Consider the following 26,557-nt stretch of genomic DNA (forward strand, 5'->3'; position numbering starts at 1 on the left):
AGGGTGCTGTAACCCCCAAAGTACACTCCAGTCCAAACCAAAAAAAAATATATTTTCTGTGTTTGTGAATTGTGTGCGCAGTAGCCGCACGTGCATCAACAAAGTAGTGCCAAGCGTGCGACTGTGTCATAAGTAAAGGGTCAGCTGGCTTGACCGTTAAAGGGTGCTGTAACCCCCAAAGTACACTCCAGTCCAAACCAAAAAAAAAAATATTTTCTGTGTTTGTGAATTGTGTGCGCAGTAGCCGCACGTGCATCAACAAAGAAGTGCCAAGCGTGCGCCTGTGTCATAAGTAAAGGGCCGGCTGGCTTGACCGTTAAAGGGTGCTGTAACCCCCAAAGTACACTCCAGTCCAAACCAAATAAAAAATTATTTTCTGTGTTTGTGAATTGTGTGCGCAGTAGCCGCACGTGCATCAACAAAGTAGTGCCAAGCGTGCGCCTGTGTCATAAGTAAAGGGCCGGCTGGCTTGACCATTAAAGGGTGCTGTAACCCCCAAAGTACACTCCAGTCCAAACCAAAAAAAAAAATATTTTCTGTGTTTGTGACTTGTGTGCACTGTGGCTGCACGTGCATCAACAAAAGAGCAGCGCCAAGCGTGCGCCTGTGTCCCATAAGTAAAGAGCCGGCTGGCTCATTTCTTAAAGGGTGGTGTAACCCACAAAGTGCACTACTCTCCAGCAAAAATAAAAAAATATTTTCTGTGTTTGTGTGCGCTTTAGCCACATGTATATATCAATATAACATAAATGGAGGACCAAACTTTCTCCGATAAAAATAAAATAGGGAAAGATCAAGAACCACTTCCTCCTAGTGCTGTTGCTGCTGCTGGGAGTTGTTCATCATCCCAGAGAGGAAGTAGGAACATCACTACTTTTACTAAACAATTGACCCTCCAACAGTCCCTAGCGATGAGGATGAAGTACGACAGCAGTCATCCTGAAGCAAAACGTATAACTGAGGCCTTGACTGCTATGTTGGTGTTAGATGTGCGTCCGGTATCCGCCATTAGTGCAGTGGGATTTAGACAATTGATGGAGGTAGTGTGTCCCCGGTTCCAAATCCCGTCTAGATGCCACCTGCATCCTCAAAGCAGCAGCGACAAGCGTGCGTCTGTCTGTTAAAGGGTGGTGACACCCTCAAAGTGTGCTACACAAACAATAAAAATATTCTTCTTTTTTCTGTCTTTGTGAAATGTGTGGGCTGTAGCCGCACCTGCATCCTTAAAGCAGCAGTGACAAGCGTGCGTCTGTCTGTTAAAGGGTGGTGACACCATCAAAGTGTGCTACACAAACAATAAAAATATTGTTCTTTTTTTTTCTGTCTTTGTGAAATGTGTGGGCTGTAGCCGCACCTGCATCCTTAAAGCAGCAGCGACAAGCGTGCGTCTGTCTGTTAAATTGTGGTGACACCCTCAAAGTGTGCTACACAAACAATAAAAATATTCTTCTTTTTTTTTCTGTCTTTGTGAATTGTGTGGGCTGTAGCCGCACTTGCATCCTCAAAGCAGCAGCGACAAGCATGCGTCTGTCTGTTAAAGGGTGGTGTAACCCTCAAAGTGAGCTCCACAAACAATAAAAATATTCTTCTTTTTTTCTGTCTTTGTGAAATGTGTGGGCTGTAGCCGCACCTGCATCCTTAAAGCAGCAGCGACAAGCGTGCATCTGTCTGTTAAAGGGTGGTGTAACCCTCAAAGTGCGCTACACAAACAATAAAAATATTGTTCTTTTTTTTCTGTCTTTGTGAAATGTGTGGGCTGTAGCCGCACCTGCATCCTCAAAGCAGCAGCGACAAGCGTGCGTCTGTCTGTTAAAGGGTGGTGACACCCTCAAAGTGTGCTACACAAACAATAAAAATATTCTTCTTTTTTTTTCTGTCTTTGTGATTTGTGTGGGCTGTAGCCGCACTTGCATCCTCAAAGCAGCAGCGACAAGCGTGCATCTGTCTGTTAAAGGGTGGTGACACCCTCAAAGTGTGCTACACAAACAATAAAAATATTCTTTTTTTTTTTTCTGTCTTTGTGAATTGTGTGGGCTGTAGCCGCACTTGCATCCTCAAAGCAGCAGCGCCAAGCGTGCGTCTGTCTGTTAAAGGGTGGTGACACCCTCAAAGTGTGCTACACAAACAATAAATATATTCTTCTTTTTTCTGTCTTTGTGATTTGTGTGGGCTGTAGCCGCACTTGCATCCTCAAAGCAGCAGCGACAAGCGTGCGTCTGTTAAAGGGTGGTGTAACCCTCAAAGTGCTCCAAAATATAAAAAACTATTTTTTTAAAGTGTTTGTGACTTGTGTGCAATGTAGCCGCACTTGCATCCTCAAAGCAGCAGCGACAAGCGTGCGTCTGTCTGTTAAAGGATGGTGACACCCTCAAAGTGTGCTCCACAAACAATAAAAATATTCTTCTTCTTTTTTCTGTCTTTGTGAATTGTGTGGGCTGTAGCCGCACTTGCATCCTCAAAGCAGCAGCGACAAGCGTGCGTCTGTCTGTTAAAGGGTGGTGACACCCTCAAAATGTGCTACACAAACAATAAAAATATTCTTCTTCTTTTTTCTGTCTTTGTGAATTGTGTGGGCTGTAGCCGCACTTGCATCCTCAAAGCAGCAGCGACAAGCGTGCGTCTGTCTGTTAAAGGGTGGTGTAACCCTCAAAGTGCGCTCCACAAACAATAAAAATATTCTTTTTTTTTCTGTCTTTGTGAATTGTGTGGGCTGTAGCCGCACTTGCATCCTCAAAGCAGCAGCGACAAGCGTGCGTCTGTCTGTTAAAGGATTACATCGGTGACAGCATCCAAGTAGGCATGTCAGACAGTCCGTACCTGTACTGGCAGGAAAAGAAGCAATTTGGAGGTCCCTGTACAAACTGGCTCTATTTTACCTGAGTTGCCCCCCCTCCAGTGTGTACTCCGAAAGAGTGTTTAGTGCAGCCGGGAACCTTGTCAGCGAAAGGCGTAGGAGGTTGCTTCCACAAAATGTGGAGAAGATGATGTTCATAAAATGAATTATCAACTCTTCCAGGGAGACCAGCCTCCAGAACGTACAGAGGGACCTGTGGTTGTGGATTCCAGCGGGGACGAATTAATACTCTGTGAGGATGAGGATGTACACAACACTGAAGAGGGTGAGGAATTGGTGGATGAGGAGGATGAGGACGACATCTTGCCTCCGTAGAGCCAGTTTGTGCAGGGACAGATTAATTGCCAGCTTGTTTTGTGGGGGCCCAAATGAACCAATCATTTCAGCCACAGTCGTGTGGCAGACCCTGGCGCTGAAATGTTTGGTTTGTTAAAGTGTGCATGTCCTGTTTATACAACATAAGGGTGGGTGGGAGGGCCCAAGGACAATTCCATCTTGCACCTCTTTTTTTTCTTTGCATTATGTATAGTTTGGGGCCAAGTTTTTCAAACTGCCATCCTGTCTGCCACTGCAGTGTCACTCCTAGATGGACCACGTGTTTGTGCCGCCCACTCGTATCTCTTAGCATAGTCATCCAGCTACCTCGGTGCAACCTTTTGGACATAAAAAAACTATTGTGAGGTGTGAGGTGTTCAGAATAGACTGGAAATGAGTGGAAATTAAGGTTATTGAGGTTAATAATAGCATAGGAGCAGAAAAACCCACAAATTCTGTGATTTTAGCTGTTTTTAAGCTTTTTTTCAAAAAAATACAGATCCAAAACACAAAACCCAGAACCCAAAACATGGAAGGGTGGTTTTGGCAAAACCAATCCAGATCCAAAACACGAAGAAAGATCCAGATCCAAAACCAAAACACAAAACACGAAAAGTGGCCGGTGCACACCCCTAGTTTAAAGCATGTCAGAACACAGACCCAACTCTGGTGTCTGTAAGGGCTCATGCTAATCAAATGTGTGCAGAAGGTGACTCAAATAGAATATTTTGGGAAAATGGGCTTTTGTATAGAGAGAACAAAATCAACAGAGAGCATTCAAATGTAATTACTGAGAAGCAATTGATTGTGCCAGAGTCTTAAAGGGATGGCTTGTTGAAAGTGGCCCACGAGATTCCCCTGGCAGGACATTTAGGTGTGTCCAGAACCAAGGCCCAGCTAATACACCATTTTTATTGGCCTGGCATGATGACCGACATAGCTAACTACTGTCATTCATGTCATGCATGCCAGGTGGTGGGGACGTCTGGTGATGTTAAAACGGCGCCCTTGATACCCTTGCCAGTCATCTCGGAAATCTTTGAGCGGGCTGCTGTAGACATTGTGGGGCCCCTAGCTATTCCCAGTAGCTCTGGGAAGGAATATATTTGTCACAAGCTGCTGCACTGCTAAGATTATGCAAGCGAATGCCAGACCAGTGTTCATGGATACTCCGCCTACCTCCTGTTTGTCATTCTGGGTCTGATCCAGATTGGCTCCTGTGTCCATATCCTGCTGCTGTGAATGCTGCTATGATGCCGGTGATAGCATTCTCACATGTTTTCCGGTTGTGGTCAGTCTCTTGTTTGTTCAGTCGAGTTTCAGATTCCAGTTTGCCTTATCTAATCTCTGCTGTTTGTTCCATCCAGGCCCACATAACACCTGCTGTTTGCCGCTTGTGTCATCTAGGCAGCATGGTGTGCATCTCTGCCCTTTGCCGCTTGTGTCATACCGGCGGCACAGAGTGCACTCACATCCTAAATGCGCAATCCAGCATCCAGCATTATGTGTCAACCTGGTGACATTGGCCGCACCTCAGCATCCAAAGTGCACAACCCAGCATACCAGCGCCAGTCTCAACCCGGCGACATTGTTCACACCTCAGCGTCTAAAGTGCACAACCCAACATATCAATGCCAGTGTCAACCCGGTGACATTGGTCGCATCTCAGCATCATAAGTGCTCAAACCGGCGCATCATCAACAGAGACTTTACAGCCCATTGGCTGCATCTTGTCCTCGGCCCACAGGCCGCAACAAGCCTAGACATACCAGCCCACAAGGCTGCCTCACAGCTCAAAGGATGCATCTTGTCCTCAGCCCACAGGCCGCAACCAGCCAAGACACACCAGCCAAGACACACTCAGCACAGCCATTGTCTAAGTATTGCTTTTTGCTCCACTGCTGTGATTTCACGTTTTGCTGCACTATTTACTTTTTCTGTTGCCTCTCACTCCTGTGGACATCGAACCCATCTTCGTTACAGTTGTCAACTGCACCATTACAGATATCATCACTGCACCGCGGGGCTCAACCCCGTTCTGGATTCTAGTCACACTGCAGGGCTCAACTGTGTTCCGGAACCACACCGCTTCACAGGACTCAACCCTGTTTCAACCTCATCACATCACAGGGCTCAACCATGCTCTGACCTCACTGCATCACAGGGCTCAACCCTGCTCCAACCTCACTGCATCACAGGACTCAACCCTGCTCCGACTTCATCGCATCACAGGGCTCAACCCTGCTCTGACCTCACCGCATCACAGGGCTCAACCCTGCTCAACCTTCATTGCATCACGGGGCTCAAGCCCGCTCTGGATTCTAGTTACACCGCAGGGCTAAACTCTGTTCCGGGACCACACGGCTTCACAGGGCTCAACCCTGTTTCAACCTCATCGCATCACAGGGATCAACCCTGCTCTGACCTCACAGCATCACAGGGCTCAACCCTGCTCCAACCTCACTGCATCACAGGGCTCAACCCTGCTCCAATTTCATCGCATCACAGGGCTCAACCCTGCTCCGACCTCACCGCATCACAGGACTCAACCCTGCTCCGATCTCACTGCATCACAGGGCTCAACCCTGCTTCAATCTCACAGCATCACAGGGCTCAATCCTGCTCCATCTTTCACTGCATCACAGGGCTCACTCTGCTCTGGATCTCCATAACTACAGGGTTCCACCCAGGTGAAGCTCCTCTATACCATCCAGAGATGTTAGCCTCATACTGGACTTGGGGTTCCCTACCATATTAACTTTTCTGTGTTAAAGACTATATGGGAGGTTTTCTCCTATACTCATTATTGCTTATGTGAAACTCAGTGTTGTTGAGACTTTATGTGAGACGTTGCTATTATATTTCTCCTGTGAATAAATTCTATTTACTTTTATTCCGTGCTATCGAGATTTCATGAAGAGGTCATTCCTAAAGCCACCCCAGTTTATTGTGCCTAGTAGGCCTACCTCCTCCCAGGAGTCTCTAGTGTCGGTAGCCGTGACAAGTAGATTATGTCACCTGGTATCCGGAAGCAGTGGCTTTGTCATCCATCCAGGCAGATAAGGTTGCTGATGCCCTTATAACCATATTTTCCAGAGTGGGGTTCCCAAAAGTGATCTTAACAGACCAAGGTACCAAGTTCATGTCGAACCTTATACACAGCCTCTGTAAATAGATGTATGTGGATCACCTCATTACAACCCCATACGACCCCCAGACGAATGGGCTTGTGGAGAGACTTAATAGTACCCTGAAACAGATGTTGTGGACCTTTGTGGAGTCCCAGGGAAGAGACTGGGAGAGGTTCCTGCCGCATCTCCTCTTTGCATACCGCAAGGTGCTGCAGGAGTCAAATGGATTCTCACCCTTTGAACTCCTAAATGGGCGCCACATGCGTGACCCTTTAGATTTGATCAGGGAAGAGTAGGAGGGTAAGCTGGTCACTCCTGAACAGTCAGTGGTACACTATGTAGTACAGTGCAGGGAGAAGCTGCAATCCCTAATGGGGATGGCGCAGGGTAACCTAAAAGCTGCGCAGGTGAAACAGAAGAGCTGGTACGATCACCACGCGAGAGAGCGCATACTTGAGGTAGGGCAGAATGTTCTGGTTTTAAACCCGCTGTGGCAGAACAAGTTTCAGGCTGCCTAGCAAGGCCCCTACTCCATAATATAGCGCATCGATGATGTAGATTATGTAGTGGCACAGGATGCAGGCCGAAAAAGACAGAAAATCTACCACATCAACATGCTAAAGGCGTATCATGACAGGGAAGCGTGTGTTTTAGTTTTGTGTAGCTTGTCTGAGAATGAGGAGGAAAATGACCCCTTGTTAGACCTGGCAGTTGTTTCCGAGGAAGGAGGGTCTCTGAAAGACGCCCACTGAGGTGAAACGCTGTTTGCAGTACAGCTAGGTCAGCCAGACAGGCCAGGAGGGACATGCAGTGGCATACTTGGATGACATTGCTGTATTCAGCCAGACCTGGTTGGAACACCTGGGACACCTTGATAGTGTTTTGCACAAGATCACTGGAGCAGTTCTGACTAACAAGCCAGAAAAATGCCAGCTTGGCATGAGTGAGGTGCAGTACCTGGGACACCATGTAGAGGGAGGTACTCTGTGCCCAGAGTCAAGCCAAGTGAAGGCTATCACAGCATGGCCTACCTCTCAGAACAAGAAACAGGTCAGGTCATTCTTGGGGGACTGTGGGGTACTACCGTAAATTCGTACCCAATTACGGTGCCCTTGTCAAACCCCTAACCGACCTAACCAAAAAGAAGCATCCGAATCTGGTTGTATGGATGGCAGACTGTGAGCAAGCCTTCAGACCCCTGAAGTCTGCTCTAGCTCAGTCTACTGTGCTGTAAGCCCCAGATTTTAAATGCAGATTTATTGTGCAGACTGATGCCTCTAACTGTAGTCTGGGATCTTTTCTCAGTCAAGTAAATGGGCAAAGAAATGAGCACCCAGTCCGTTAGTAGGAAACTGCTCCCCCGTGAAATGGCTAATACCACTATTGAGAAGGAATGCTTAGCTATTGTGTGGGGATTGCAATAGCTGCAGCCATACCTCTTTGGGAGAAACTTCACTGTAATTACTGATCATAACTTACTCAGCTGTTTGAATAAGATTGCCAGGGGTAACGGTAAATTGCTGAGATGGAGTATCAGTCTGCAGCAGTACAAATTTACCATTCAACACAAAAGAGGGGCAGAGCACAGGAATGCAGATTGGCTCTCCCAGGAAGGTGATGAGGTAGACGCCGTGCCACAGGGAGGAGGTTGATGGATGATCACCATCTCCCTGTGCCATTTTTATGAGGAAGGTGTGACCATTGCCATGGGTTATGGCAATTCATCAAAGCCACATGTCATGATTGTATGCATTTTGTGTTCCCAAGGTAAAGTGTGCTCATGGTCTATGAGCCACAACCTGGCCGCAAGAGTGGTGTATTATTATTATAATTCCCCTAAAGAATATATTCAGGAATGTCTGCTTGGTATGAATTGGGACAGTATATTAAAACTGTATTGCATCAACAACTGAGAACCAAATAGCCAAGTGCTACCTAGCCTTTGAAGACAAAAGTTCATGAAGGAGTATTTTGCTCTTTACCCTAGGGGTCCCTTGTTCCAGGCCTGTGCACAGACAGTCTGGCTCAGTTTGTAGTTTATCAGTTTTCCTGCTTTAAAATACCTTTCCAAGTAATGGAGATATATTACACTTTAGTCCTGGTTGACATCTATACAGATCTGTGTAGAACAAAGGACAGTGCCTTTTGAGCCCAAAAAGAGTGGTGGCTGTGGAACCATAAAAGCCAGTCACCCCTGTTTCACTGTGTTCACTCTTGATGGGAGTAGCTGAGAACTAGGAGTGCTCCCCATCTCGGTCTATGGTGGTCTCCCTCCACACAGATCCTCTAAGATCTCAGCATAAGATAACTTAGGATTCTGACTCTTTATCATTTTCTTTCACTTGAAATCATTTTGTGCATTTATATTTGTACGTCTTGTATATTCACCTGTTTTTTCCTTGTAATTTAACCCTGGAGATATTTTCTCAATAAATCCTAAAATTTATCAGCGTTATCTTTGTGCTCTAATGAATTCACGTGCCTGGAGAGGCCCATGCAACATTTGTGTAATAATTGTGAATTTAAGTGTGATTTAAGTGTCTGGCAAATGCAAGAGCGCTATACTAATACTCTTCGTGGTGGCAGCTTTAGTGAAACCCACATCACAACCGACCATCTGCATCAGTTTGGTGTATCTGAGCACAGGCTGGGGTGCGGTGTCATGACAGGCTTTAATTTGCTGAATAGCACATTTTTACTTCATTAATTAAAAGTGCAAAAATCAGCCATATGGCACCTCCAGTAATTCCCTTATTCCATTAATATCCTTCTATATGGTCCTACTATCTCAGATGCCACCTTTTTGGAGTCTACTGTATGATGGTTTTCTCACTTTTCATACCCTTCTCCCAGGTTGTATTTGGAGAAAAGTCACCTAATCTCACTGCAAGTCCTGCAACTCTACATTTCATCACACATTTCTCAGGGGCACACATTCACATGATGTATGTGAGTTTCATGATGCAAAGTCACTTTCTCAAACTTGCTGCCAATTGAATTGACTCTAAAGAGTGAAGCTGGGTACACACTATACAATATATTGTGCAACCATACGACCCATGACCAATGTGCACGACCATCATATGGTGTGTACACCCACTCGTTATCATTCAATCGTTCATTTTATTGGCTTGTGGATACGTGGCTTAAGACTCAGCATCGGATCTTCTGTGAGACCATCGGCTATCTGGTAACCCTGAGGTAACTCAGGCTGCCCCTAGCATCTCCAGACCCAAGGCCAGTAAGTCTGAGCCGGAAGATGCAGACACTGCCTCGGCACTCTCAAATAATGCGGTGACACACCATCATTTCTGGGAATGGAGGCTGGCCAACCAACTCCCTGCCCCCAAATGGGCACAGCCTGTCAATCAGGCTGTGGCTTGGGGTAACTGTAAAGAATCTTGCAGAGGGAGACCTGCACATGCGAAGTACAGATCCTGTGCATGCGCAGGCCTCTCATAATTGGAGTAGTACGCAAACCATCGGAGTCTGCATACTACTCTGAATCAGGTCCATAGTGTCACTGTGTACTCTCAAAATCGTGTGTTCTGGGATTGCATAGTTGTAAGTGGAATTGGAATGACCGTCGCATCGTTTGTTACATCGGTCATTTTTGTACCCAGTTTTAGTCGTTTGAGGTTTATTATTTTGCAGTACTAGATGAAATGAAAATATTTTCTTCAGGTTTGTCATGAATATTACATTTTACTGCAAGCAGTATATGATTTGATTTAAGTTTTGGTAAGTACCTACCTTTACTGACTGTTTAGAGAACCTGCTTACAGTATATTATCACTGTTCTATTGTAACCTTGGTAATATGCTTCTCTGGATTGATCTTACTGTAAAAAAACATGGATATTCTCATACAGTGTATACTAAATAATCCCCTTTCCACCACTAATGACCCACTATTCCATAACGGTAATCAGTTTTTATGTCTATTTAAAAAGTAATTATCTTCTTACCACCCTGCACATTGTACATAAACATTATGCAGCTCTCCTGTCTCCCTGTCAGTATGGGAAGAGAGTGAGATAAATTTTGGTTGCGAACCCCTTTAATATGAAGTGAATGTTTCTTTATATTACTCAACACTCCAGCAAAGAAAAAGACAAAAAGTGCCACTCCCAAGTTCTGTAGTCTACGCCTACAGTTCATCTAATTTTATATGGCCATGCCCACAGTCTTGCGGCTGTCTATGGGATATTGGGACTGTTCCATGAAACAGGACAGTTGGAGAATGGTTGAAGTGGAAATTTTGATGTGGGGATATGGAAAAAACAAACACAGGCCCCCAGAGTGGAAAAAAATAAAACACATAGGCCCCCACAGGACTTAAATAATAAAACACACAGGCTTCACATGAAAAAAAAAAAACACACACACACTTTGGCACTGATAACAAATAAAAACATACAGGGGAAGATGTACTAATCTCTGGAAAGTGATAAATTGTACAGTGATAAACTACCAGTCAATAAGCTAATAACTGTATTTTTTCAAACACAGCCTGTAACATGACAGGAGCTGATTGGTTGGTAGTTTATCACTTTCCAATGTATCACTTTCCAGAGCTTTGTACATCATTACCACATAAAGCTGCACAGGAAAAAACACACACATACTATAGGCCCCACATGAAAAAAATACACACACACATAGGCTCCCACAAGAAAAAACACACACACACACATACTGTAAGCTCCCACAGGAAAAAACACACAGATATATAGGTCCACAGAGGAAAAAACACACACACCTAGGTCCCCACAGGAGAAACACAAACACATAGGCTCCCCACAGGACATAACACTCACACATAGGCCCCACAGGAAAAAACACACACATATGCCCCCACAGGAAAAGTAACATAGGAAATACACACACATAGGCCCCCACAGGAAAAAAAACACACACACACATGACAAAAACACACACATAGGCCCCCACAGGAAAAAAATGCACACATAGACACCCTGGATGGCATTACTCACCAGCTCCTTCTGTAACCAGTCAGCAGAGCTGAGGAGATATGCTTCAGGCAGACAGGGGCATATGGAGGGCGGTTCCACAAGACCACGAACTTCGGGTGCCAAAGTTGCCAGAGGGCGCCCTGAATTCGGACTCCGGAAGCAGCTGTCAAATAGCTGACAGCCTGCCAGGTCCATGTCCAGCCTGCCAGGTGATGTGGATACAGAGCATCAGCAGCTTCAGTCCTGCTTTCCTGCTCTCTAGTGACACTCCGTGGTCTGAGGAGCTTGTGCTGAGCCCTGATTGGTGGAGCTCAGTACATGCTCATCTGATCCCAGCAGAGGGCAGGGCTACAACAGCATTGTGACATCAGGGGTATGTGAAGGCAATCTATTCTGTAACATGGAGGAAGAAGCTGCCGGGTCCACTTACAGATGAGAGAGGTACCCCAGTTATTCTTTCTGATTATGTCTATGACCCTCTCTGTATGTGTGTATGTGTGACCCTGCCTATATGTGTGTGTGTATATATATATATATACAGGGGCACCGAGAGGGGGGGAGCGTGTACAAATTACCTGGGCCCGGGCTTGCTGGAGGGGCTCAGCGGGGTGCCCGGGTCTGGTACCGCTCCCCCACCTCTTTCATCACAGCAGCCCAGCACACGCTGCAGTGTGCTATGCTGCACTGGGAGACTGCTCTTGGCTGCTATGAAGAAGCCACAGCAGTCTCCTATGCCTGTGGGGGGAGAGATCAAGCTGATTGCCCCAGCGCGAGGGGGGCGCTCTAAGCCCCCTCAACTTGGCGCATAACCAGTGGGGTTATTTTTTATATTTTCCTCGAAGGGGGCATGGCCACGCCTACTGCAATTAGGCCACACACCCTTTACCTGGGCCTGCCATGGCTCTCTGTGGGCCTGTATGGCCTGTATATTATATATATATATATATATTTATATACTGTGTGTATATATATATATATATATATATATAGTATATATATGTGTGTATGACCCTGCCTGTATGTATGTATGAATGTATGACCCTACCTTATGTGTATTTATGTATGTATGTCCCTGCCTGTATGTGTTAATATGTATGTATTTGTGACCCTACCTGTATATATGTGTGACCCTGCTTGTATGTATGTATGTATGTTTGAGCCATATATATAGCCTTTATATTATATAGCTGCTGTGTGTGTATATATGTTGGGTTGGCTGAAGTGACGGGGCTATTGTGACAAGGGGCTAGTGTGGAGATAGAGCCCCCTCAGAAAAATTTACCCTGACGACATCAGAAATAGTAACCTGCCACGCCCGAAGTGTGGTGACAAAGCAAGCCCACGAGGGTACAAGTTTCTAAAGTAACATCACTTTAAGGGCACCGCACTTCCACTCTCACTCCATGTCACGTCCAGGTACATTAACTGAAGGGGATCTATACACAACCCTGGTGTGATGGAGCTGAAGAGAAAGGGGGCTAGTGTGATGGGGGCTGTTCTATGATGATGACATTGGTTACATTCCTACACAAACAGGCATCTTCTAGTCCATGTGATTTCCTACTTGAACAGTGAGCATCGACTGAAGACACTGTCTGCCAGGGAGGATCAATTTCTTTAGAGGTTCCCCATTGCAGAGAAAACACAATATAGGTAAGGTGTATTTTTATTGAGTACACACAAAACTGAATATTTTTATTTCCCTTTAATTTATCCCCACATACCGGACACACCTCCTCCCTGGCACACTTGGGGGAGGGAGGGGGGGCGCTGTAGCATGCACATGCTCCTGGCACCCTGGCTACATGCTACACCTCTGCAAGCAGGCTGTCTACTAAGATGGTGTCAGTGGATGGCAGAGGTAGAGAGGGATCCAGAGGTGTGTAGGGAAGTCACAGAAGGAGTGGAGATGTGGAGGGGAGCAGGGAGCAGAGTTCCATCCAGCATAACATAGGTAGGTAACTAGAACCCTGCGGAAGCCAGGAGCGGCAGCAGTCAAGTGAGGAGGAGAGGTAGGGAAGCACAGAGGGAGTGGATATGAGGAGGGGAGCAGGGACCGGAGTTCCATCCAGCATTAACCCACAACTCAGGAGCAGCAGCAGTGGTAGTCAAGGGCTCCGGCAGGATCCGGCACTGAGAGTAGCAGACCTTCCGTCGGGATGCAACTTTATACAGGTGGGTGGCAACGCAGGGCTCCAGAGCATGTGGCTGTGTGAGTCACACATGCAGTCTTCAAGCCACTTTACAGTAGCAGTTTAACTTCAATCAGCAACTTCTGGGTCTGTGCAAATTGAAGTGCCGGTTTGTCATACCGCTGCATACCGGCACACTTCGACTACTGAGTTGGAGGTATAAAGAAGAGTCCCCACATGTGGTTATATGATTTTGATTTCAGAATATGGCATGTATACCATGAAATGCTATGCAAGCAATGTTCTTAGCATTTTTTTTTCAAAAGGCAACTTGCTAATTAATTTACCTAGTTTAATGCGTCTGCCTTCTCATGCCTACTTCTGATCTAATATGCACTTTGATAAGCTTGATTATAATGTTCGGAAGAAGAAAAACATTTTCTCTACAGCAATAAAATTATATAATGTGAATTGAAATGCTTCAATTTACATCAACACTTTACATGATTGTAATGTCACCAGCTGCATACTTAGTTATTTTTAAGATCTGATCATTCCTTTGCTTGCAAAGTCTATTCACAGCTTGGAAGTAAGCAGGATATCATTTTATGTCTTCTGGGTTTCCAATGTCAAGGTACAGAACCCTGAACTTATAGAAGTTGTATCTTGAATTAACTTCCAGGTAAGTCAATTTCATTGATCCATGGATAAAGCTCTGTAGTAGACACTTCGTGGTGCCTTATAAATAAAAGATGATGAAAAAAAAAAAAGAAAAAAGATGAAAAAGAAAGAAGAAAAAGAAGAAGATAAAAATATAAGCAGGAATTGGCGCTTTCTTTCTTGTATAATATAAGCAGAATAAATAGTTTTGAATAATTTTGTTGGGGTTATATGTTTATATGTCTAATGATAAGGCAATAATAGAACATGTCAAAAATACCAAGAATCACAGTAAGCAGTAAATGTAAAAATTTAGCTGTCTGAGTATTTTATGGGGAGAGCCAGAACTATGATAATAAACCTTTAGAAGTTTATTGAAAACTTTGCCCCAAGCCATACAGTATGTTAAGCAGTTCTACAAATTTAGAATTTGTGTAAGTTCCAGAAATTGAGGCTCGTGTAGTTTTTGATGCAAAATATGCCAACAAGGTTAAATATCTGCAATTTGCATAACATGAAGAGCAGTAGGTATCTTAAGATGCCTACTACTGTGCATATTACATAAAAACCATATATTTTTTTTAGCAGTTTATGTCATAGTGTAAGGTAAACTATAAGTGTATCACTTAAGTACATTACAATGGGTGTTCCCCATGGTCTGATGTCACACAGTATAAACAGGAATGATGGGTTTATTAATGCCTGCATGCCCTGGTATGCTGGAGCTTGCAGTACTACAAGTGTCAACATGTTCAACCACTTAAAAGCTGAACTGGGCATGCTAGTACCTGTAGCGTGCCAATAAAAGTGATCATTTTTACAATTTATTTATTAAATTACACCCACCACCCAAGGCTATCAGTATTAGTCTGGTTTATCTTGGTGGGAGGAGAGGTACATTTTTGTGGATCCATTTTCCCTAGGCAATATAGCCCCTTTCGGAACAGTTTTGGTCTGGGTGGGAACTATTGCAGGTTTACCTGCTATTGTTACACCAGACCTGGCTGGCAGAACCCTGGATACAGCAATTTCAGTGGCCATGTCTTTTGTCCCCCTGATTTTGCCAATACTAGTATAGGCTAGCAAGACTAGTGCTGTTTGCACTTTTAAGTGTAAATAATGCAAGGTTTGTCCTGATGGTCATTATGATCAGCAAGGATCTTGCATCAAGAGATAAGTAAACGCCAGATTTCTTGCTTTATAGAGTTGTAGGAAGAGAGAAATTTGTCATGAGACCCTGATAGCAATTGGGGACTCTTATATGTTTGATGAAGATCTCGACCATGATAAACACAATCTCATCCCATAAGTCATTGGCCATCACCTACACTTAAATTTTTTAGTTTTCATTGGAGTAATGCTTAAGCGTTGTAAAGATGAATTTTTTAACACTATTAACAAATTTTGGAGTTAATCTCTTAGTTAACTCTAGTTATTCCCAGTTTTAATAGTTTTAACTGTTGAGGCACACAACATATTTTGTATTTTCTATATTTATCAACAAAATTGTAGTGTCATTTATTGTATTTATTATTAATTTATTGACAGTTATTTTTTGGGGGGCATTTAGATATTCCACAGCTTTTTACACAACATGTCACTTCATCCTCCTGCCCCATGACACTCCAGCATCCTGCCCTGTGTCCTTCCAGCGTCCTGCCCCATATATCTCCATCCTCCTTTCCCCTGTCTCTCCAGCCTCCTGCCACTCCAACGCCCTGTCACTCCACCCCTTGTCTTTCCAGCCTCCTGCCCATGTCTGTCCAGCCTCTTACCCTTTGTCACTTTTGCCTCCTGTCCCTTGTCACTCCAGCTTCCTGCCTTCTGACACACCAGCTTCCTGTCACCACATCCTCCTGCCCCCTGTTACTCCATCCTCCTATCCGTTTCACTCCAGGTACCTATCTTTCCAGCCTCCTGTCCCCTGTCACTCCAGCCTCCTGCCAATGTGTCTCCAGGCTCCTGTCAGTCCATTCTTCTGCCTTTCCAGCCTCCTGCCCCTTTGTCACACCAGCCTGTTGTCCTTCTATTCTGCTGTGTAAGCAACTTGCTCTCCAGCCCACTCCAACTTACCTTCTTATTGACAGCCTGCATGCTCCTCTTTAAACTCCTTTTCTTTTCGGCGGCACTGTGTGATGACATCACAACTTACACCATGCATCGCTGCACAGCATGGAGAGCCGCTGGGTCCTAGATACTGACAGTAAAGAGAGGCAGTGCTCACTTGAAGCATACCTCTAACAAACAGCACTGGTGGGGTGACTGTGGCTGCACCCCCAAGCCGCATCTCCCTGGACAATAGCCCTGTCAGCCCACCCCTGATTAGGACTCTTCTGTCTACTAGCACTATTACCACCATGCAAACTGCATCTAATAGAAGAAGTTCAGCAAACCTGGGTCTCTCCAAGTTAATAATAACAAGAAATACACACAATATTCAAAACCCTATAACTGGATCAAATTTAAAACAAGATGACACAAATAAGGTATTGCTACACTCTGGAAAGCTACAAGAACAATTTTTTGGTGACTGGTTGGGCTTGCTCTATTTGTGTAAAAGTCACAAACCTTAGAGTTTTGAGACATGTATGTGTCCTTAATTTCAGTGCATAATTGAATATAAAATATATATTTTTTTCAGTATGCTACAAAGACGTGGTGACCCTGATCTTGGTCTTCTATACCCTAAACATTCTTATTCAGATTTCCAAATAAATCAGTAAAGTATTTTTTTTTGCCCATTAACAGCAATTTTTAGGAACACATATACAGAAAAAAACATACAAAAAAGCATCCAAAAACTGATACTTTAATGCATTATTGTTACTGTATTTTGCAGTTTCAGCATTTGGTTTGAATTTGACAGTATCACCATACTGCTGATTAGCCATTCTGATATTCATCAGTCATATATTGTGAAGGTTTTATGCCTTTTTTGCTGGTATTGGTACAATTCTTTCTCAAGGGATGTAGTTAAAAGACCCGCTGACTAAATGCCACCAGTCTATATCCCGACTTCTAAAGCCCAAAGAGGGACTTAAGATAGGCATCAGTATTATACTATTATACTATCTTAATCCCAATGCTGGAAGACAGACAGATGCCGGACCGAACGAGGTCAGTACGGGCGCCTTAGCTGCGCGTGGGGGGGTTATGTTTAAGGGACTCCCGGGGGGACATAGGGTTAGGCACCCTGTGGGGAGGGTTAGGGTTAGGCTAGGGGAAGGGGGGTTAGGTGCCACTGGGGGAGGGAGGTTAGGGTTAGGCACCCCCCTGGGATGATTTGGTTTAGGGTGAGGGAAGGGGGGGTTAGGTTTAGGCACTTAGGATTAGGCACCACCCTGGGTGTTTTAGGGTTTGGCACCACTAAAGGAGGGTTAGCGTTAGCTGGGGGATAGGGGAGGGTTAGGGTACTTACCAGCGCTAGTCAGCATCTTGTCCTGTGGGGCTTCTCCTGTCTGGATTTAACCAATACAACTAGTAATACAATGTTTACCAATTAACCTATACAGTTTTAGGAATATATATATATATATATATCTGTATATATATATATGGATCCAGTTATCAGCCGGAACTCTCAGTCAAAGTGTTAAGTGATATCCCTGCCGAAAAAGCTAAACATAACTTGAAACGTTGGATTATATCTGCGTGTCAGCAGTTTATTTACATCCTTGTAAAGTCCTGTGAGTGCCGCCGCTGTTTTGGAGGAGTATATATATAATAAAAGAAGTGCCCTTATTTTGCGCTTCATTGTAAATGCTGCACCTCAAGTTAGTGGGAACAAATATTTAAAATACACAAAAAAATACTTAGAGGGCGCAAATCACTTAAGTATCTTACATTAACCACCAATTGACAAGGGAGGATTTCAGACGTGAAATGATACAGTATAAAACAGTCTGATAGGATTCCTTAATAGGAAAGTCTCATACGCTACAAGATCACTTTTTCTCTTTAATATGCTGGACCGACTTCAGTGTGGATGATTGGAGATTCCATAGGCTCCAAATTGATCTTTCTAAAAATGACCCACTCACTAAAAATACACCCAAAAAATGGCCCACTGTTAGATATGATAAACAATGAATTTATTAAAATTTCTTGTCAATTTGACATAAAAATATTTGAATACATAAAAACTGCTTACACAATTCCTTCAATATTTTAACAGAAGAAGACGCTGTATATCCTGCTAAAATACACATGATCCGGTAGAAAACCCACAAAGAATTATAATTCTTTGCGGGTTTTCTACCAGATCATGTTTATTTTCCAATTTTGACATATATGCCCCTGACGAAGTCCTAATGGACGAAACACGTTGAGTTGTGAATCTATTCATATATCAGAAAATAGAAATTATTAATACCAATTGATGACACACGTTTGTTTCAATGTTTTTATTATTTTTTATTGGAATATTTCACTAATAAGGCGAAAAACTCTTTTTAATAATTTATTTAATAAAAGTTATATTTATATAAAATTATTCTTACGTGCACCAACAAAGAAACAATACTTTCTTCTTTTCTCTTCCTGTAAACTCTTAATAGCAGGATATACAGGGTCTTCTTCTGTTAAAATATTAAATTAATTGTGTAAGCAGTTTTTATGTATTCAAATATTTTTATGTCAAATTGACAAAACAATTTAATAAATTCATTGTTTATCATATCTAACAGTGGGCCATTGGGCCATTTTTCGGGTGTCTTTTGGTGAGTGGGTACTTTTTAGAAAGATCAATTTGGAGCCTATGGAAAAGTGATCTTGCCGTGAATGAGACTTTCCTATTAAGAAATCCAACTGGACTTTTTTATGGTGAATCATTTCACGTTTGAAATCCTCCCTTGTCAATTGGTGGCTAATATAAGATACTTAAGTGATTTTCACCCTCCAAGTGTTTTTGTGTGTGTATGTATATATATATATATTAGGGGTGAGCGGGTTCGGATTTCTGAAATCCGAACCCCCCCGAGCCCCCCCGATCCGAGGCAGATCCGAGTCAGGCTTGACTTTTCCCACCTGACTCGGATCTGAAATCGAGGCAAAACGTCATCATCCCGCCTTCCGAGTCTCGCGGGTTTTGGATCCTATATAAGGTACCCGCGTCGGCGCCATTTTCTCACTCGGCTGTGGACAGTGAAGAGGGAGGGTGGGAGTTAGTGCTGTGTAGTGTAGAGTAGTGCTGCTGTTGTCCACTACTTCAAAGTCCATAGGGGCGGGCTGTGTTGTGCTGTGCTGCTGTTGTTAATAGGGGCTGTGTCCACTACTTCAAAGTCCATAGGGGCTGGCTGGACTGTGTTGTGCAGTCAGTTCTCCATAGGGGCTGTGTCCACTTCAAAGTCCTGTGCAGTGTCCCAGTCCTAAAGGGGTGCTGTAGTGTTGTCCAGGGGGTGCTCTGTCCATCAGGGGTGCTCCCCCCAAGTGCTAAAAAAATAATATATTTTCTGTGTTTGAATTGTGTGCGCAGTAGCCGCACGTGCATCAACAAAGTAGTGCCAAGAGGGCGCCTGTGTCATAAGTAAAGGGCCGGCTGGCTTGACCGTTAAAGGGTGCTGTAAACCCCGAAAGTACACTCCAGTCCAAACCAATAAAAAAATTATTTTCTGTGTTTGTGAATTGTGTGCGCAGTAGCCGCACGTGCATCAACAAAGTAGTGCCAAGCGTGCGCCTGTGTCATAAGTAAAGGGCCAGCTGGCTTGACCGTTAAAGGGTGCTGTAACCCCCGAAAGTACACTCCAGTCCAAACCAAAAAAAAAATTATTTTCTGTGTTTGTGAATTGTGTGCGCAGTAGCCGCATGTGCATCAACAAAGTAGTGCCAAGCGTGCGCCTGTGTCATAAGTAAAGGGCCGGCTGGCTTGACCGTTAAAGGGTGCTGTAACCCCCGAAAGTACACTCCAGTCCAAACCAAAAAAAAAATTATTTTCTGTGTTTGTGAATTGTGTGCGCAGTAGCTGCACGTGCATCAACAAAGTAGTGCCAAGCGTGCGCCTGTGTCATAAGTAAAGGGCCGGCTGGCTTGACCATTAAAGGGTGCTGTAACCCCCGAAAGTACACTCCAGTCCAAACCAAAAAAAAAATTATTTTCTGTGTTTGTGAATTGTGTGCGCAGTAGCCGCACGTGCATCAACAAAGTAGTGCCAAGCGTGCGCCTGTGTCATAAGTAAAGGGCCGGCTGGCTTGACCGTTAAAGGGTGCTGTAACCCCCGAAAGTACACTCCAGTCCAAACCAAAAAAAAATTATTTTCTGTGTTTGTGAATTGTGTGCGCAGTAGCCGCACGTGCATCAACAAAGTAGTGCCAAGCGTGCGCCTGTGTCATAAGTAAAGGGCCGGCTGGCTTGACCGTTAAAGGGTGCTGTAACCCCCGAAAGTACACTCCAGTCCAAACCAAAAAAAAAATTATTTTCTGTGTTTGTGAATTGTGTGCGCAGTAGCCGCACGTGCATCAACAAAGTAGTGCCAAGCGTGCGCCTGTGTCATAAGTAAAGGGCCGGCTGGCTTGATCGTTAAAGGGTGCTGTAACTCCCGAAAGTACACTCCAGTCCAAACCAAAAAAAAATTATTTTCTGTGTTTGTGAATTGTGTGCGCAGTAGCCGCACGTGCATCAACAAAGTAGTGCCAAGCGTGCGCCTGTGTCATAAGTAAAGGGCCGGCTGGCTTGACCGTTAAAGGGTGCTGTAACCCCCGAAAGTACACTCCAGTCCAAACCAAAAAAAAAAATATTTTCTGTGTTTGTGAATTGTGTGCGCAGTAGCCGCCCGTGCATCAACAAAGTAGTGCCAAGCGTGCGCCTGTGTCATAAGTAAAGGGCCGGCTGGCTTGACCGTTAAAGGGTGCTGTAACCCCCGAAAGTACACTCCAGTCCAAACCAAAAAAAAATATATTTTCTGTGCTTGTGAATTGTGTGCGCAGTAGCCGCACGTGCATCAACAAAGTAGTGCCAAGCGTGCGCCTGTGTCATAAGTAAAGGGCCGGCTGGCTTGACCGTTAAAGGGTGCTGTAACCCCCGAAAGTACACTCCAGTCCAAACCCCCAAAAAAATTATTTTCTGTGTTTGTGAATTGTGTGCGCAGTAGCCGCACGTGCATCAACAAAGTAGTGCCAAGCGTGCGCCTGTGTCATAAGTAAAGGGCCGGCTGGCTCATTTCTTAAAGGCTGGTGTAACCCACAAAGTGCACTACTCTCCAGCAAAAATAAAAAAATATTTTCTGTGTTTAGCCGCACGTATATATCAAATCGATATAACATAAGTGGAGGACCAAACTTTCTCAGATAAAAATAAAATAGAGAAAGATCAAGAACCACTTCCTCCTAGTGCTGATGCTGCTGCCACTAGTCATGACTTAGACGATAACATGCCATCAACGTCGTCTGCCAAGGCCGATGCCCAATGTCATAGTAGAGGGCACATACAATCCCAAATGACAAAGTTCAGGAAAATGACCTTGAAAAAAACATTTAAATCATCTGAAGAGAAACGTAAACTTGCCAATATGCCATTTACGACACGGAGTGGCAAGGAACGGCTAAGGTCGATCACTAGTATGTTCATGACTAGTGGTTCAGCTTCACATGACGATGGAAGCCCTCCTCCCACTAAAAAAATCAAAGAGTTAAGCTGGCAAAAGCACAGCGAAGAACTGTGCTTTCTAAGAAGATATCTCAAATCCCCAAGGAGAGTCCAAGTTTGGTGGTGGTTGCGATGCCTGACCTTCCCAGCACTGGACGGGAAGAGGTGGCTCTTTCCACCATTTGTACGCCCCCTGCAAGTGCTGAAAGGAGCACCCACAGTCCACTTGCTGATATGCAAATTGAAGATGTCACTGTTGAAGTACAACAGGATGAGGATACTGGTGTAGCTGGTGCTGAGGAGGAAGTTGGCGAGGAGGATTCTGATGGTGATGTGGTTTGTTTAAATCAGGTTCTGGGGGAGACAGTTGTTGTCCGTGGGATGAAAAAGCCCATCACGGTCATGCCTGGGCAGAAGACCAAACATTCCACCTCTTTGGTCTGGCAATATTTCTATCCAAATCCGGACAACAACTGTCTTGCCATATGTACCATATGTAAAGGTGAAATAAGTAGGGGTAGGGATGTCAACCACCTAGGAACATCCTCCCTTATACGGCACCTGCAGCGCGTTCATAAAAAGTTACTGTCAAGTTCAGAAACTTTGGCTAAGACCGTAAGCAGTCCAGGGACACCTAAATCCCGTTGTCCTGTTGTATCCAAGCGCCTGCAAACCACACCGTCAACTCCCTCCTCGTCAATTTCCTCCTTAGTCAGGATCGGAAGTAGTCCTGCAGGCCATGTCACTGGCATGACTGACTCTCCTATCCGGGATTCCTCCGGAGGATCCTGCATTGCTACGCCTACTGCTGCCGCTGCTGCTGTTGCTGCTGCTGGGAGTCGTTCATCATCCCAGAGAGGAAGTAGGAACACCACTACTTTTACTAAACAATTGACCCTCCAACAGTCCTTAGCGAGGAGGATGAAGTACGACAGCAGTCATCCTGAAGCAAAACGTATAACTGAGGCCTTGACTGCTATGGTGGTGTTAGACGTGCGTCCGGTATCCGCCATTAGTGCAGTGGGATTTAGACAATTGATGGAGGTAGTGTGTCCCCGGTTCCAAATCCCGTCTAGATTCCACTTCTTCAGGCGATACCGAGACTGTACAGAAACGTCAGAAAAAGTGTCCTCAGTGTCCTGAAAAATGCCGTTGTACACAATGTCCACTTAACCACGGACATATGGACAAGTGGAACAGGGCAGACTAAGGACTATATGACTGTGACAGCCCACTGGGTAGATGTATCACCTTACGCAGCAACAGCAGCAGCATCACCAGTAGCAGCATCTCAGAAACGCCAGCTCATTACAATGCAGGCTACGCTGTGTATCACCGGTTTCAGTAAGAGGCACACCGCCGACAACCTCTTAGAGAAACTGAGGGAAATCATCGCCCAGTGGCTTACCCCACTTAGACTCTCCTAGGGATTTGTGATAACTGACAACGCCACCAATATTGTGCGGGCATTACATCTGGGCAAATTCCAGCACGTCCCATGTTTTGCTCACACAATAAACTTGGTGGTGCAGAATTTTCTGAAAAGCGACAGGGGCGTGCAGGAGACGCTTTGGGTGGCCCGAAAAATTTCTGGCCACTTTCGCCATTCAGCGACTGCGTGCCGAAGACTGGAGCGCCAGCAAACACTCTTGAACCTGCCCCGCCATCACCTGAAGCAAGAGGTTGTGACGCGGTGGAACTCAACCCTCTATATGCTTCAGAGGATGGAGGAGCAGCAAAAGGCCATACAAGCCTATACATCCACCTATGACATAGGCAAAGGAGGGGGTATGCACCTGACTCAAGCGCAGTGTTGTGCAAGGTTCTCCAGCCCTTCGAACTTGCCACACGTGAAGTCAGTTCAGACACTGCCAGCTTGAGTCAGGTCATTCCCCTCATCAGGCTTTTGCAGAAGCAGCTGGAGAAAGTGAAAGAGGAGCTAAGACGGAGCGATTCCGCTCGGCATGTGGGACTTGTGGATGAAACCCTTCATTCGCTTTGCCAGGATTCCAGGGTGGTCAATCTGTTGAAATCAGACCACTACATTTTGGCCACCGTGCTCGATCCTAGGTTTAAAGCCTATGTGGTGTCTCTCTTTCCGGCCGACACAAGCCTGCAGAGGTGCAAAGACCTGCTGGTGAACACACTGTCTGCTGAAGCGGAACGTGACACGTCTACGACTCCTTCTTCATTTTCTCCCGCAACTGGGGCTGCCAGGAAAAAACTTAGGTATCCTAAGCATCCCGCTGGCGGTGATGCAGGGCAGGCAGGACCAAGTTTGGACATCTGGTCCGGACTGAAGGACCTGGCAACAATTTCTGACATGTCTACTGTCACTGCATATGATACTGTCACCATTGACAGAATGGTGGAGGATACATCGGTGACAGCATCCAAGTAGGCATGTCAGACAGTCCATACCTGTACTGGCAGGAAAAAGAGGCAATTTGGAGGCCCCTGTACAAACTGGCTCTATTTTACCTGAGTTGCCCCCCCTCCAGTGTGTACTCCGAAAGAGTGTTTAGTGCAGCCGGAACCTTGTCAGCGAAAGGCGTAGGAGGTTGATTCCACAGAATGTGGAGAAGATGATGTTCATCAAAATGAATTATCAGCTCTTCCAGGGAGACCAGCCTCCAGAAGGTACAGAGGGACCTGTGGTGGTGGATTCAAGTGGGGACGAGTTAATACTTTGTGAGGATGAGGATGCACACACTGAAGAGAGTGAGGAATCGGTGGATGAGGAGGATGAAGATGACATCTTGCCTCCGTAGAGCCAGTTTGTGCAGGGACACATTAATTGCCAGCTTGTTTTGTGGGGGCCCAAACGAACCAATCATTTCAGCCACAGTTGTGTGGCAGACCCTGGCGCTGAAATGATTGGTTTGTTAAAGTGTGCTTGTCCTGTTTATACAACATAAGGGTGGGTGGGAGGGCCCAAGGACAATTCCATCTTGCACCTCTTTTTTTTCTTTGCATTATGTACAGTTTGGGGCCTAGTTTTTCAAACTGCCATCCTGTCTGCCACTGCAGTTTCACGCCTAGATGGGTCACGTGTTTGTGCCGCCCACTCGTGTCGCTTAGCATAGTCATCCAGCTACCTCGGTGCAACCTTTTGGACATAAAAACACTATTGTGAGGTGTGAGGAGTTCAGAATAGACTGGAAATGAGTGGAAATTAAGGTTATTGAGGTTAATAATAGCATAGGAGCAGAAAAACCTACAAATTCTGTTATTTTAGCTGTTTTTATGCTTTTTTTCAAAAAAATACAGATCCAAAACAAAAAACCCAGAACCCAAAACACGGAAGGGTGGTTTTGGCAAAACCAATCCAGATCCAAAACACGAAGAAAGATCCAGATCTAAAACCAAAACACAAAACACGAAAAGTGGCCGGTGCACACCCCTAATATATATATATATATATATATATATATATATATATATATATATATATAAGCATTTGGCTATCTTAACCCCAAATAGACTCCTGTCTACCGTATAGTTTTACTCTATGTTAATACAAATGTGACTACAGAGTAGTTTTACTTTAGAACGGGTAAATGCAATTAATAAGTTTATATTATACAATGAGTTCACAAATAGTTCATAGATGAAGGAAATGACATATACAACCAATGCCAATACCAATACCACTCCTTATATTCAGTCTAGGGGCAGCTGGGGCTGTTTGCAGCTGGGGTTAAAAGCACCAAGTGTTAAATGCACAAAGTGTGATTACATAACAGTTAATCAAACATTTATCCTGCATGAATATGGACTAATCATCATGAATATGGACTAATCATATTTCATTTCATCCCTCAGGTATGTGACTGTCTCATCCTGCTTATTGCACCGATATTCTGCATAGAACCTCATGCTTGCAATCGTGTGTGGATTCAAATGTATGTGACTGTCTCATCCTGATTATTGCACCGATATTCTGCATAGAACCTCATGCTTGCAATCGTGTGTGGATTCAAATGTATGTGACTGTCTCATCCTGCTTATTGCACCGATATTCTGCATAGAACCTCATGCTTGCAATCGTGTGTGGATTCAAATGTATGTGACTGTCTCATCCTGCTTATTGCACCGATATTCTGCATAGAACCTCATGCTTGCAATCGTGTGTGGATTCAAATGTATGTGACTGTCTCATCCTGCTTATTGCACCGATATTCTGCATAGAACCTCATGCTTGCAATCGTGTGTGGATTCAAATGTATGTGACTGTCTCATCCTGCTTATTGCACCGATATTCTGCATAGAACCTCATGCTTGCAATCGTGTGTGGATTCAAATGTATGTGACTGTCTCATCCTGCTTATTGCACCGATATTCTGCATAGAACCTCATGCTTGCAATCGTGTGTGGATTCAAATGTATGTGACTGTCTCATCCTGCCTATTGCACCGATATTCTGCATAGAACCTCATGCTTGCAATCGTGTGTGGATTCAAATGTATGTGACTGTCTCATCCTGCTTATTGCACCGATATTCTGCATAGAACCTCATGCTTGCAATCGTGTGTGGATTCAAATGTATGCGACTGTCTCATCCTGCTTATTGCACCGATATTCTGCATAGAACCTCATGCTTGCAATCGTGTGTGGATTCAAATGTATGTGACTGTCTCATCCTGCTTATTGCACCGATATTCTGCATAGAACCTCATGCTTGCAATCGTGTGTGGATTCAAATGTATGCGACTGTCTCATCCTGCTTATTGCACCGATATTCTGCATAGAACCTCATGCTTGCAATCGTGTGTGGATTCAAATGTATGCGACTGTCTCATCCTTCTTATTGCACCGATATTCTGCATAGAACCTCATGCTTGCAATCGTGTGTAGATTCAAATGTATGTGACTGTCTCATCCTGCTTATTGCACCGATATTCTGCATAGA

The sequence above is a fragment of the Taudactylus pleione genome, unplaced genomic scaffold (assembly GCF_031769625.1).
Source record: "Taudactylus pleione unplaced genomic scaffold, aTauple2 ptg000093l, whole genome shotgun sequence".
Classification (NCBI taxonomy): Eukaryota; Metazoa; Chordata; class Amphibia; order Anura; family Myobatrachidae; genus Taudactylus; species Taudactylus pleione.